Source organism: Rattus norvegicus, chromosome 10 (genome assembly GCF_021556685.1).
Source record: "Rattus norvegicus strain SHRSP/BbbUtx chromosome 10, alternate assembly SHRSP_T2T, whole genome shotgun sequence".
NCBI lineage: Eukaryota > Metazoa > Chordata > Mammalia > Rodentia > Muridae > Rattus > Rattus norvegicus.
In genome coordinates, this window is record NC_141543.1 from 105110691 (window position 1) to 105125574 (window position 14884).

At 47.7% G+C, this 14884-nt stretch overlaps 2 pseudogenes across 2 annotated transcripts; both read right to left on the reverse strand.

Annotated features, from left to right (window-relative positions):
• Positions 1-13745: 13745 nt before the first annotated feature.
• LOC148003168 (glyceraldehyde-3-phosphate dehydrogenase pseudogene) lies at positions 13746-14353 on the reverse strand (annotated as a pseudogene). The gene has a single exon (XR_015632246.1). The product of XR_015632246.1 is annotated as a glyceraldehyde-3-phosphate dehydrogenase pseudogene (transcript).
• On the reverse strand, positions 14283-14794 carry LOC134480898 (glyceraldehyde-3-phosphate dehydrogenase-like; annotated as a pseudogene). The gene has a single exon (XR_015632247.1). The product of XR_015632247.1 is annotated as a glyceraldehyde-3-phosphate dehydrogenase-like, transcript variant X2 (transcript).
• Between the last annotated feature and the right edge of the window lie 90 nt (positions 14795-14884).

Consider the following 14884-nt stretch of genomic DNA (forward strand, 5'->3'; position numbering starts at 1 on the left):
TCCACATACCGCACCTCGGATTTATAACACAGAACAGCACCCTACCCCCTTGCCTCCCTTATTGGTTCAAATGTTAACATTCCCCAGATTAACTCTGGTAGATGCAGGCTCTTGATGGCCTTCCCCATGGTACCGCAGTACCCCAGCGGTTCCCTGTTGGCGCCTCCCTGGGGTCCTAGAGTCCCAGGAGATTTTCATCTGTTAGCTTTAATTTGATTCATAAGTGCTTTTCTGATTTTTTTCAGTCTTCTCCCTCATTTCATGTTCAGTAAAGCATTTGGGAATGCCAGCCCACCTTAAGAGCCAGCTGTCCACCCCGGTTAGAGAAAAGGGTACGTCAGGGTAGTCATAGGAAGAGGGACCCCTCAGGCTCCACCTTCTCAGGTCGCTATTGCAGGATTTTCCTTGATCCTAAGTTTGCCTTCCTTGTTTTGGCCTCTCTTTTTATTAAAATTCAAACTCCTTCCACAAACATTTGAAGTTAGTGGAGAAGTCCCTGTCCCCCACCCACTTAGAAGACAAAGTCACCTGGGCCCCAGCCCTCAGATTGCCTGGTGGAAGCTGATTCCTCTCTGTGGGGGATCTAGACCATCTCCTTTTAGAACATAGCAGAGGGAGGAAGACCAAAAGAAAATGCTAATTTCTCCCTTCGTTTACAACCCAGTCCCGGCGATCTTTCTCCTAAAACTCCACTGGTTTAAATTTCACCCCAACTTTTTGTTTTTGTTTTGGGAGGTTTTGTTTTTATTTGTTTTAGGCTGGTGCCGTCTGTGGCCAGGCAGGGGGAAATCAACTAACTTTGGGAACTCTAATGCCTAGCTGGAAACTAGCAAGTGCTAAGCCCCAGAGTTTGGGGAGGGACTTAAGGTCTTAACTGAACCTTTAAGGTGTGACCTGATCTCTAATCCTTTAGGCCTGGGCCTATGTCCCAGCCTGTCTTTGGAGTCTGCGCATGCGTGATTCCTGCAGCTGTGTGGGCCTGTACCTCCGAAGCCCGCCCCCGAGCCCGGGGCATACCTCTAGTTGTTATCAGCGAGACGTTATTTCACCTCTGTTGCCGCAGCCTGAAATGGGTTGGCTAATCCCATTCCTTACAGAGAAGTTGGAAACCACACTCAGTCTTCTCTGGTGTTTACCATGCAGTTTGGTCCCTTCTTTGCAGTGCTGTGGATTGAAACCAGATCTGGTGCCCGCTAGGTAAGCACTCTGCCGTGGAGCCACACAACCCTAAATCTCGCTTCCATTTTGGATTCAGCTCGCCTTCAGAGCCCCTTCCCGTGAGAAGACTTATTTTCACATCTCTTCCACCACTGAAACAAAACAGACCCGAGATCCTGTGACAGCGTCCTCCTGAGACCCTGGTGTCTGGAAGTTTGAGGTTGGAGTGGCCTGGGTCACCCAGGTCAAGAACTGTCACTGTCCTCTGGGCTCTGGGCTTATTCACTTTCTGGCCTCAGGACAAAGACCTTTTCAACTCTGGAGTTCCCAGTTGTTGGCAACCACCTGGGGGCACCTCCAAGGTCTTAAGGGACCTCTGCAGAGTATCTAGGAAAATTCCCAGGACATCCAAGTAGTGCAGAGGGCTCAAGACGGGGTCTGCCCTGACCCCATTGTGGAGTTAAAGTACCTCATCTGGGAGCTCTTCGGCCCAGGCTCCAGGCCCATGACACATCTGGGGTCTAGGTGACCACGCTTCCTAGGAAGCCAGACACAGGACTCTCCTAGGTCTCCTGGAGACAATGGGGAGTTTGACTCACAGTTTGAATCGTCAAGAGTGTAGACAGGCTGAGACAGAGTTCTTCAAAGAAATGAACTATCCGGAGGCCAGCAGCTGGCCTCTGTTTCTGTAGGTGACGCCATGGAAGAGTGTAAACATGGGGGCGGGGAAAGATCTGCCACTAGTAGTAAAAGGCGGTGTCTGAATGTATAGCGCCCAAGATACACATAGTGAACCCAAGGTGTTTCCCATAGCCCCCCCCCCCCCCCCCCGCAGCCTTGGTTCTGAACACCAAGCACCTGTTCTTTGGCACAGTGCATGCTGTAACCCCACAAAATACCAGCAAATAACCCCCCCCGCTCAGATTCTAGACAACTGTGTGTATGAATTGCAGTGTGTTTACTATACACACACACACACACACACACACACACACACACACAGCTCTCTGTTCTTACTGTAATCCATTATTCAATGCATTACTACAAACGACTTCTCTCTCTGTGTGTCTCTCTATGTCTCTCTCTCTCTCTCTCTCTCTCTCTCTCTCTCTCTCTCTCTCTCTCTCTCTCTCTGTATCCCTGGCTGTCCTGGAACTTGCTCTGTAGACCAGGTTGGCCTCAAACTCACAGAATTCTGCAACATCTGTAACTTCAGTATGTGGGATCCAACACACATGGTGCACAGACACGTATGTAGGGAAGACACCCATACACATACGTTTTGTTTTTTTTTTTTTTTTTCTAGATAGGGTTTTTTCAGTAACCCTAGCTGTCTTAGGATTTTATTGCTGTGAACAGACACCATGACCAAGGCGAGTCTTATAAAGGACCACATATATTTGGGGCTGGCTTACAGGTTCAGAGGTTCAGTCCATTATCATCAAGATGGGAGCACGGCAGCATCCAGGCAGGCATGGGGCAGGCAGAGCTGAGAGTTCTACATCTTCATCTGAAGGCGGTTACTGAAAGACTGACTTTCAGCCAGCTAGGACTAGGGTGTAAAAGCCCAAGCCCGCAGTGACACACCTATTCCAACAAAACCATACCTCCAAATAGAGCCACTCCCTCGGCCAAGCATATTCAAACCATGATGTTCCACTCCCTGGCCCCCAAATGCTTGTTCAAACACATGAGTCTATGGGGGCCATATCTAAACATAGCATAATGCAAAAATACATTTAGTCCAACTTCCAAAGTCCCCATAGCCTATAGCAGTCTCAACAGTGTTAAAAGTCCAGAGTTCAAAGTCTCTTCTGAGATTCATCCAATCACTAAACTGTAATCCCCAAAGCAAGGCAGGAAACCAACTGGGCAAACTCCGAACTCTGCGTCTCCATGTCTAAAGTCAAAGCGGTCTTCAGATCTCCAACTCCTTTTTTATCTTTGTTGACTGCAACAAACTTCTTCCTCCTGGGCTGTTTCCCCTCCCTGTTAGCAGCTTTCCTCAGCAGATAGCCCACTGGTCTGGCATCTCAAACATCTTGGGGTCTCCAAGGCAATTTCAATGTTACAGTTTCTTGTTTTAATGTCCGGGATTCCACACATGATCTCGCTCCTCCAAAGGGCTGGCGTCACCTCTCCAGCTCTGCCCTCTGTCGCACTCTAAGCTCGGGTAGATCCACTCCACTGCTGCTGCTGTTCCTGGTGATCGTCCCCTGGTACTGGCATCTCCAATACGCTGGGGTCTTCTTCTGCAACAAGCCTTCACCAATAGCCTCTCACAGGCTCTCTTCATGGTGCCAAGCCTCAACTCCTTTGCATGACCCCTTCAGTCCTGGGCTGTCAATTGCAACTGAGGCTGTACCTTCACCAATGGCCTTCCATGGCCTCTCACAGTGCCCAGCCTCAGCTGCTCTTCATGACCCCTTCATGCCTTCAAAACCAGTACCACCTGGGTGACTCTGACACATTACCAAGTACAGCTGCAGCACGAGGTACAACCTTGGCTATCTCTGGAACATGGCTTCTTTGTGCTCTCAGAAAACACTTCCCAGAACATTTCACCTCAGTGATGCTGGTCTCTTTGTAATTACCACGAATTTCTTAGCTAGCCAGCATCAATTGTCCTAGTAGTTTCCATTTCCTCCTGACTCTAAAGCCAGAGACACATGGCTGAAGCCGCTGAGTTCTGCTGCTTGAAGGGACTGGAACATGGTCCCCTTGTTCTATTACATAATCAATAGCTTTCTGTTTTCCAACTTCTTCCACTCCCTAAGTTTGGCTGCCTTGGATCTTGCTCTGTAGATTGACATTGAATTTAGAGCTCTGTATGCCTGTCTCCTGGTATTAAAGGTGTGTACCACCATGACTCTATCTGGGACTTGCTTTGTCCCAGATGACTTTAAACTCAGAGATCTCCTTGCCCTACTCTCCTGGGATTCATAGCCACTACATCTCAAGATCTCCATGCCAAGATCCAGGTCAGAAACTTGTATCTCCCAGCCTCGAGATCAGGATCACAGGTGAGCCTTCCAATTCTGGATTGCAGTTCACTCCAGATATAGTCAGGTTGACAACCAGGAATAGCCACTACACTAACTGCCCTGAAATACACTCTGGAGACCAGGCTGCCCAGGAACTCAGAGATCTTCCTGCCTTTGCCTCCCAGTTGCTAGGATTAAAGGCATATGCCACCATTGGCTTGGTATTTTCTGTCCGGTCATGGGCCGAGATTTAAGCCCTAACAGCCATCACCCAGCGAAAATGAAATTTTAAAAATGGTCTTCTAGCTTTTATTGTCCTATCTACTGCAAGAATGAATCAGTTTGCTGATATCCCACTCTGAAGGGGCACACAGTCCTTGTGAAAGGCCCCAGAATAACCCTCGGGGGGAACTTCACCGCACATCAACGGTAGAGCTGGGTCTGATGTAAAGAAAAAGAAAAGGCTGCATGTTGACAAATGGTGGGGGTAACAGAAAGGAACTGGCCGAGGTCAGAACCATCTGCAATCGTGTTCCGAACACGACCGAGGGTGTTACGCTGGGCTTCCGTTACAAGATGAGGTCCGCAGATGCTCCCTTCCCCTTCAAAGTCCTTATTCAGGAGGAAGGGTCTTTGTTTGAGATGTGAAACTTCTTGGGTGAAAAATAGATCTGCAGGGTTCAGATGGAGGGGTGGGTTGCTTGTTCTTTCTCTCAAGCCCAGAAGGATGAACTAATCCTTGAAGGAAATGACATTGAATTTGTTTCAAATTCAAGCCACAACAGTTTAAAAACAAGGTTTTCGATTGGCATCTATGTGTCTGAAAAGCAGGCTGATGAGTAAGACATAAGTTACCCAGTTTCAGTAACAAGATCCTGAACTGCCAGTGATTTTGGGGTGTCTTTGGGGACAATAAAAGACTTAGATTAAAAAAAAAAAGCTCTCCTACAATTACACCTCAGCATGGAACCATCAAATTAGTAAATCTTTTAAAAATATGTGTTCATTTATTTATTTAGGTTTGAGACAGGGTTTCTCTGTGTAGCAGAGCCCTTCTTGTCCTGGACTCACTTTATAGACCAGGCTAGCCTCGAACTCAGAGATCCGCCTGCCTCTGCCTTCTGAGTGCTGGGATTAAAGGCATGCACCACCATGCTGGCCAACTATTTTTATTGTCAATTTTAATTATGGGCATGTGTATCTTTGTGTGAATGGGTGCTGAGAACTGAACTCAGGTCCCCTGCAAGAGCAGTGCCTGCTCTTAACCTCTGAGTCATTCTCCAGGCCCCAGACGAGCCCACTGGTTTGGGTTATGCTAGAATATTTGGTTATAAACATTGCTGTCCGAGTGGTTGACTTGAGAGTATTGTGAAATAAATACATAAAATTAATTTTAACAAACCATTATGTGACTTTTGGCTTGGGGTTAGGGCAGAATTTTTAACAAATCCTGAAGTGGTCTGGAACATACTCCTACCATCCTGTGCTGCATATTCATACAAATGATGTTGTCATTACCAACGGTTACAAAATCAAAATCTCCATCAACTCTGAAAAATGTTGAGAGGTCACCACACCCTGCAGTATCAAAATATTCAGCCAACATTTAATGCCTACGTCAACATAAACAACTGTGTCCGTCTGGTTAGTGTGGAAATTTGCATTTGCCTTTCTTTAATAAATGTCAATATTACAGGCACACCCAAGAATCACTTTCAAATGAATTTATATGTATTTGTATTATATGTATATATATATTGATTTACTACTACTAAATGCTTGAGCTGTATGTTGGTTTTACATACCCATCTATATTGGGCCAAATTTTTCTTGGGCAGAAAGGAGTAGAGAAAATTTAAGAACACCCCACTCCCACCCCACCCCTGTTTAAGACTGAACTTCAGGTGAATCTCCTCTGCCGTATACTCTGTTCTGTGTGTTCTCTGTGTTCTGTGTGTTCTGTATGTCCTGTGTGTTCTCTGTGTTCTGTGTGTTCTGTATGTTCTGTGTGTTCTGTATGTTCTGTGTATTCTGTATGTTCTGTGTGTTCTCTATGTTCTGTGTGTTCTCTATGTTCTGTGTGTTCTGTATGTTCTGTGTGTTCTGTGTGTCCTGTATGTTCTATGTGTTCTGTGTGTTCTGTATGTTCTCTGTGTTCTGTGTGTTCTGTATGATCTCTGTGTTCTGTGTGTTCTGTATGTTCTCTGTGTTCTGTGTGTTCTGTATGTTCTCTGTGTTCTGTGTGTTCTGTATGTTCTCTGTGTTCTGTGTGTTCTGTATGTTCTGTGTGTCCTGTATGTTCTCTGTGTTCTGTGTGTTCTGTATGTTCTGTGTGTTCTATATGTTCTGTGTGTTCTGCGTGTTTTATATGTTCTGTGTGTTCTATATGTTCTGTGTGTTCTGTGTATTCTGTGTGTTCTGCGTGTTTTATATGTCCTGTGTGTTCTGTATGTTCTGTATGTTCTCTGTGTTCTGTGTGTTCTGTATGTTCTGTATGTCCTGTGTGTTCTGTATGCTCTGTATGTTCTGTTTGTTCTATGTGTTCTGTATGTTCTGCGTGTTCTGTGTGCTCTGCGCGTTTTATGTGTTTTGCATGTTCTGTGTGTTCTGTATGTTCTGTATGTTCTGTGTGTTCTGTGTGTTCTGCGTGTTTTGCGTGTTTTGTATGCCAGACACTGAAACAATGGGACAGCTCCGAAGAGCTCATAGCACACGTGGGTTCCGGTGCTACAGAGGTCGCTGTACCAGAGGCCCCCTGGCCCAGGAGATGTTGCATACCTGGCTGGGTCCCTCTGGGGACAGGAGTGACACCAGGGCTGAGGTAGATGAAGGGGAAGCAACAGAGCAGGTGGGTCATGGAGCTTTCCAGAAATAAGGCCTGGCCTCTGGGGATCAGAACACATTGCTTGTGCTTCCCCAGCTGTGAGACTTTGAGAGCATTGCTTGGTCTCCCTGAGTCACATCTGTAATGAAGATACAGTTATCATTTGACCCACAAGAGCTCTCTCGTTCAAACTCAAGGGGACCAACCAAGCCTTGGATCGTGTTTGGGTATTGGTTAAAGACAAGATTAGACCATGTTACTATGGTCCAAGATTAGACCATGTTACTATGGTCCAAGGTTAGACCCATGTTACTATTATTGATGCTAAATCGGATGTTAGGTTTGCTCCATCTCTCTATGAGAGGAAAGATGGAGTGTCCTGGAAGGAATGAGCATTTGTGGAAGGCGGACACTCGGGCTTCCAAACTACTGAAACAACAGTCCCCAGAGAATTAAAACTTCCCCAGGAATCCTATGCTGAGGGAAGGGAAAGGCTGAAGCCTGGTGCCAGCCAGATTGATTTTAAGCAGGTTTGATGACTTATTGGACTATCTTTAGGGAGAGCCGAGAGCTGAGACAGTGAGGGACCGGTGGTGGGCAGAATCACCCCTTGATCAGGACTGCTTGGCTACGCATGCTTCTAGGCCTCTTTTCCAACCCAGACCTCACGAGAATACCCCAAAGAATGACTTGGTTGTGTCACTGGGGCTTGTCATTTCTTTTTCTTCCCAGGGTAGCCACACTCAATAAATCTTTCTCTGCTTTTTTGCTGTATTTTTTCCCCCTCTTTATTTGGTGTATTGAGGAATGGGTGTCTGAGCCTGTTTGTCCCTGCTTGCCATCAAAACCCCAGTGTCACTGTGAACCACCATTATAAACAGGCTGCTCCAGGATCCCTGAGCTGGGAGAGGGCATTCTTCAGGAGGCTGAGGAGAGTGGCCAAGATCCAGCCAGAGGTCTGGGCTCCTGACCAAATTGTCATAAACCTCGACCAAGAGTCCATAGAGGGGATGCACTGGGTAACCAACCTCTCCAGGAGAGACAGGAAGAGAACAGACTTGCCCCTAAGCAAGCTTCCTCTTAGTGCCCCAGTGTCTACAAGTCTAGACTAGGAACACAGCCCTGGGGACAAGGGCCCTTATCTTTGAATCCCAGATGGCATTGCATGACCCGAGAGAAGTCACTTGACCTCCCCCAAGCCTGGGCAATGGGTATCACATGAGCACATACCCTATGGTATTAGTGAGCAGTTAAAGAGGCTCCTCCAGCTAAGCAGAGCTAAGAACACAGGAGTCACCAAGCAGTCTCCAAGTCAAGTGCCAGCTAGACCAGGCTTGGACTAATCCACCGCCATCAAAGTTTATCAGAACTGTGCTAACAGAAAACCGTTAGCAGCGTTATCTGCAGGAGGCAGACCTCAGCTGTGTCTCATCCCCCTGTGCTGGAGATGGAACCCAGGGCCTTCTGCATACTAAGTAAGGGCTCTACTGTGAACTATGCTCTAAGCACCAAGGCCTGAGCATCTGCTGAGGACTTTGATGGGCTTCTCCAGGGTGGTGTGGCTCTCCCATCATGGTTTCTGGGCAGTCGGCAGACCTAAGCAGAGATGCAGTTCTGCAGGAGGAGATAAGTCCCTATCAGCCAGAGCTCTCCCGGGCCCTCGAGTGACAGGCATTCTAGGAGGGAAGAGACCTTTCTTCTCTCGTGGCAAACATGCCTTCAGTAGGAACACTTAGGAAAGGCAGGAGCCAGAGCCCGGGATGATGCTCGATTGGTATAGAGATTGCACAATATGCCGGGTTTGTTCTCCAGCATTGCATAAACCAGGGCTAGCCTCACATCCTGTAATCTCAGCACTCAGGAGCTGGAGGTAAGGGAATTTAAGCCATATTCATCAACATGGAGAGTTCAAGGGCAGCCAGGGCTATATGAAACTGTTTCAAAAAGAGAGTGAGAAAGGAAGGAAGGAAGAAAGGGAGGAAGGAAGGAAGGAAGGACCTGCCCTTGGATTGGCTTCATTTATTGATCAAGCAATTACAGACTCTGCATCATGGAATACATGTCCTCGTTACCATTTCTCGAGTCAAAACAGAAGACTGGGCTATTTAGATGGCTTAGTGGGTAAAGGTATCTGCCACGAAAGTCTGATGACCTGAGTTTGATCCCCAGAAACCACATAATGGTAGAAGTGTGAATGATTGTCCTCTGATCTCCCAGTCAACACTGTGGCATGCAACCCACAGATACACATCATTTGTATTTACAAAAGTAATCTTAGAAACCGGAAGGCCGAACCATTTGCCTAACACGATGCTTCAGGAAAAGTCCAGATCCCAAACTAGGAAGAAGGCTCCTGTAACTGTGGCTCTTCTATGGGAAGCAGGAGGAGGATTCTAGTTGCATAAGGGCTCATGTCATTAGGTTGAGCACGGTGGGCAAACTGGACACCATCTTTACCAAGGTAGGTGCACTGGCTGGTTTTGTGTGTCAGCTTGACACAAGCTGGAGTTATCACAGAGGAAGGAGTTTCCCTTGAGGAAATGCCTCCATGAGATCCAGCTGTAAGGCATTTTCTCAACTACTGATCAAGGGGGAGGACCCAGCCCATTGTGGGTGGTCTTGGGTTCTGTAAGAGAGCAAGCTGATCAAGCCAGGGGAAGCAAGCCAGTAAGTGACATCCCTCCATGGCCTCTGCATCAGCTCCTGCTTCCTGCCCTGCTTGAGTTCCAGTCCTGACTTCCTTTGGTAATGAACAGCAGTGTGGAAGTGTGAGCTGAATAAACCCTTTCCTCCCCAACTTGCTTCTTGGTTATCATGTTTGTGCAGGAATAGAAACCCTGACTAAGGGGTTGGGGATTTAGCTCAAGGTGGTAGAGCGCTTGCCTAGGAAGCGCAAGGCCCTGGGTTCGGTCCCCAGCTCCGAAAAAAAGAACCAAAAAAAAAAAAAAAAAAAAAGAAACCCTGACTAAGACAGTAGGAGACTCTTTTCTGCACAGAAATCTTTAATATAATTGTAAGGAGACTCGTTCTGCTTCCGGGCATTTCTGGAAGGCCAAGGCAATGTCTAAAATCACTACCTTTGCCACTGCCAATTAAATCATTCCCTAGAGCTCACTGCAAAGCCCAGGGGTAAAGGAGAAACTGATTGAAGCTGAAGGCATCGCTCAGCACCCTCTGAAGCCCAACCTGATGTGACATACCTCTGCTCAGCTATCCCTGGTGTTTAGAGCCGTGGTTTTCAACCCGTGGGTTGAGACAGGGCTCCCCTAAGACCATCAGAAAGCACAGATGTTTGCATTATGGTTCATAACTATTGCCAAAATGACAGTTATAAAGTAGCAACAAAAATAACTTTATGGTTGGAGTTCACCACAGCACAAGGGACTACGTTAAAGGGTTACAGTGTTAGAAAGGTTGGGAACCACTGGCTCAAAGAAGGAGGCTTCTCAAGGCAAAGGTTCAGGTGCCTGGGTCCTTGGTTAGGAAATTCCTTTACCTCCTCTTCCCTCCCTTGTACTGAGCCTCAACAGGCCCAGGCTGGGCTTCCTATGCCTTGGTATTTCTGTCTCACCCTAGCCTGCATGGTCCCAACCTGTAAGTGTAGAACAGTGGCTATCTGCAAGAAAAAGGCTGTGAGGAACATCTGTCTAGACAAATCAATCCAGAACCATCAATGAGATTTCGTGTGTGTGTGTGTGTGTGTGTGTGTGCGTGTGTGTGTGCACAACACACGAGCACATGAATATGTGTCCTTTAGTCCCAGAAAGCTTTTGAGTCATAACAATAAGTCAACTGAGTCTGATGTCAAGGCTGACTTACACTTCTCGTCTTGACAGCTTCATGTTGCAGGACGCTAGCATTCTCCATTCCCCAAACCCTCTGTCATCTTCACGAGTCAGTTGCTCTCCAGAAAACACTTGTAGTTGAAGATGAGAGACATGTTAAGCAAGCTCACTGTGAGGGTGCACAAGTGGAGTGACCCAGACCCAGGCAGGCTCTGAGAGCACGGACATAGCCAAGGACAGGACCCTTGTCTCCAGCAGAGTGAAACTTAGTCGAAGGTCGCTGATGTGTGTCAAAGATGGCGGGGGTGGGGGTGGGGGAAGGTACTTAAAGCTTTTGCAACTGAATCTACCATGAACTGAAGGAAATGTGAGCTTTTCTTTATGATTTTTGTTATTTATGTATTTAAAGCAAATTTGTTTTTATTTTTCGTGCACGAGAGGCTCTCTTGGAACTAGAGTTACAGATGTTGTGAGCGACCATGTGGGTTCTAAGAATTGAACCCCTGGCTCCTCTGGAAAAGCACCCAGTGCTCTTAAAGGCCAAGCCACCATCTCTCCAGTTCCAATTTATTTATTTTTAATTTTTTATTACATTATTTATTTGAGAGGGGTGTGTGTGTGTGTGTGTGTGTGTGTGTGTGTGTGTGTGTGTGTGTGCATGTGTGTTGATGTGCATGTACCACGGCATACATCTGAAGTCAGAGGACAACTTTCAGGAGTCTCCTCCTCTTCAAGTGGGTTCCGGAATATTGAACTTGCTCGTCTTTGGACTTGGTGGCGTCTTTACTGGCTGAGACACCTTGATGCCCACCACCATCTTTTTGTGCGAGCCAATGGTTTGACTATTTCTGGGAGAATAAGACGCAAGGGAAGCTACTTATCTCCGAGAACAGGAAATAAAGTCCAGAGGAGCGATGTCTACTAGCACAGTGCTGGCTGTTAGCAGAATCTGGGCTGAGAAAGAACTTGCCAACCCCACCCCCCACTCCTGGAGGCTGCTGCTCATTCAACCAGAAGGGAGGCTTTGAAAGGCCTCATTTGTAAACAGAGGACCTCCTCCCACCCTACAGCAAGTCATAAAGCCAATGAGGTGGTCCTGCTATTTTAGAAAGCAAGGTCCCAGAGCCCCATTTGCTCAGCTGTTCTCAATCAAGTTCCTGGGGTACTTCTGGGAGACCCCAAGGCTTCAAGGCATCCTCTGAAAATCATGAGATTAATCATAGCGCTAGCAAGCCCTCCATATGTGTCAGTTTTTGTGAGATGCTGGGCCAGCTTCGAAGAGTGTTAAGTATAGTAGCTTACTGAAGGGGTCTTAGCTGGGAGATTCCAAGCTGGAGCTGGAGTCCACTGGACCATGCTTAGGCTGGAGGCTGATGTCAATTGTCATCTGGGGCCTTGGCTGATTGTCAGCCAGAACACCTAGGGATGATCTCTGTCCCTAGAAGGCTTCGGGCTTCCTCCCAAGGTAGCGACTAAGGAAATGCTTTGGGCTTCTTTATGAGAGGATGGCTAACTGTTGAAATTTATTATGGTCTCATAGTACTGGGGGCTATGAATCCAGTATAGGATCATTTATTCTACGACTTCTGGCTCCCTTATCCCTTCCTTGGCTGATGAATGCTATATGCCTCCATTTCCACATAGTGTTCTTACTCTAAATTTGTGTCTCCATGTTTATGTCTATGTCCAAATGCTCCCAAACCTGTCCCCACCTGTCATTGCTCCCTTTTAATTTTTTATTTTTTTTTATTTTTTTATTTTTTTGATGATTGGGACAGGGCCTCATTATATAGCCCAGGCTGGTTTCCAACTTGCCACCCTCCTACTTCAACCTACTACACATTGCTATGCAGTTATACAGAACCACGCCTGGCCCAATTTTTCTTCCTTTTTCAATGTGGACACCAGTCACGTTGGATTATCGCTCATTCCAGTGACCTCATCTTAACTCGATTATCTGTAGAAAGCCCATTTCCAAATAAAATATTTGCGGGGTGGGGGTCGGAGGTGGGGTAGGGAAGGTTAGAACTTGTTATGGTTATCTCAGTATTCAACTTGCTTGGTAAGACTTAGAATCACCTGGGAGGCAGGGATTATTTTGACAAGGTTAATTAAGATGGGAAGACCTGCCTACTGTGGGTGGCACCATTCCCTGGCTGGGATCCTGGACTGTACAAGAAGGAACCAGTGGGTTAGAGAGATGGACCAGTGATGAACACTGGCTGCTCTTTCAGAGGACACGGGTTTGATTCCCAGCACTCACGATCAGTTTACAACTCTCTGTAACTCCAATTCCAGGGGATCCAATGCCCTCTTCTAGCCTCCCTAGGCACCAGGCATGCATGGGATGTATAGACATAGATATAGGCAAAAACACTCCAAGCACATTAGTAATAATTGATGATGATGATGATGAGATGAAGAAGGAGGAGGAGGAAGAAGAGGAGGAGGAGGAGGAAGAGGAGGAGGATGAAGAGGAGGAAGAGGAGGAAGAGGAGGAGGATGAAGAGGAGGAAGAGAAGGAGGGGGAGGAAGAGGAGGAAGAAGAGGAGGAGGAGGGAGAGGAGGAGGAAGAGGAGGAAGAGAAGGAGGGAGAGGAAGAGGAGGAGGAAGAGGAGGAGGAGGGAGAGGAGGAGGAAGAGGAGGAGGAGGAGGCGGGAGAGGAGGAGGAAGAGGAGGAGGAGGAGGAGGAGGAAGAGGAAGAGGAGGAAGAGGAGGAGGGAGAGGAGGAGGAAGAGGAGGAAGAGGAGGAGGAGGAAGAGGAAGAGGAGGAGGGAACTTTTTTTTTGAGGGTGCAGCAAACTTTATTGATGGTATTCAAGAGAGAAGGGAGGGCTCCCTAGGCCCCTCCTGCTATTATGGGGTCTGGGATAGAATTGTGAGTGAGATGCTCAGTGTTGGGGACTGAGTTGGGATTGGGACTCCTCAGCAACTGAGTGCCTCTCTCTTGCTCTCAGTATCCTTGCTGGGCTGGGGTGGGTGGTCCAGGGTTTCTTACTCCTTGGAGGCCATGTAGGCCATGAGGTCCACCACCCTGTTGCTGTAGCCGTATTCATTGTCATACCAGGAAATGAGTTTTACAAAATTGTCATTGAGAGCAATGCTAGCCCCAGCATCAAAGGTAGAAGAGTAGGAGTTGCTGTTGAAGTCACAGGAGACAACCTGATCCTCAGTGTAGCCCAGGATGCCCTTTAGTGGGCCCTCGGACGCCTGCTTCACCACCTTCTTGATATCATCATACTTGGCAGGTTTCTCCAGGCGGCATGTCAGATCCACAACAGATACATTGGGGGTAGGAACACAGAAGGCCGTGCCAGTAAGGTTCCCATTCAGCTCTGGGATGACCTTGCCCACAGCCTTGGCAGCACCAGTGGATGCAGGGATGATGTTCTGGGTTGCCCCACGGCCATCACACCACAGCTTTCCAGAGGGGTCATCCACAGTCTTCTGAGTGGCAGTGATGGCATGGACTGTGGTCATGAGCCCTTCCACGATGCCAAAGTTGTCAGGGATGACCTTGGCCAGGGGGGCTCAGCAGTTGGTGGTGCAGGATGCATTGCTGACAATCTTGAGGGAGTTGTCATATTTCTCGTGGTTCACACCCATCACAAACATGGGGGCATCGACTGAAGGGGCGGAGATGATGACCCTTTTGGCCCCACCCTTCAAGTGAGCCCCAGCCTTCTCCATGGTGGTGAAGACACCAGTAGACTCCACGACATACTCTGCACCAGCGTCACCCCATTTGATATTAGCGGGATCTCGCTCCTGGAAGATGGTGATGGGCTTCCCGTTGATGACGAGCTTCCCATTCTCAGCCTTGACTGTGCCGTTGAACTTGCCATGGGTAGAGCCATACTGGAACATGTACACTATGTAGTTGAGGTCAATGAAGGGGTCGTTGATGGCAACGATCTCCACTTTGCCAGAAGAGAAGGCAGCCCTGGTAACCAGGCGCCCAATATGGCCAAATCCGTTCACACCGACTTTCACCATCTTGTCTATGAGACGAGGCTGGCACTGCACAAGAAGATGCGGCTGTCTCTGGAACAGGGAGGAGCCGAGGAGGGAACTTTTAAAGTGGTTGTAGCAGCATTCATTGCTCTCTACTTCCTGACTATGGATAGGACATG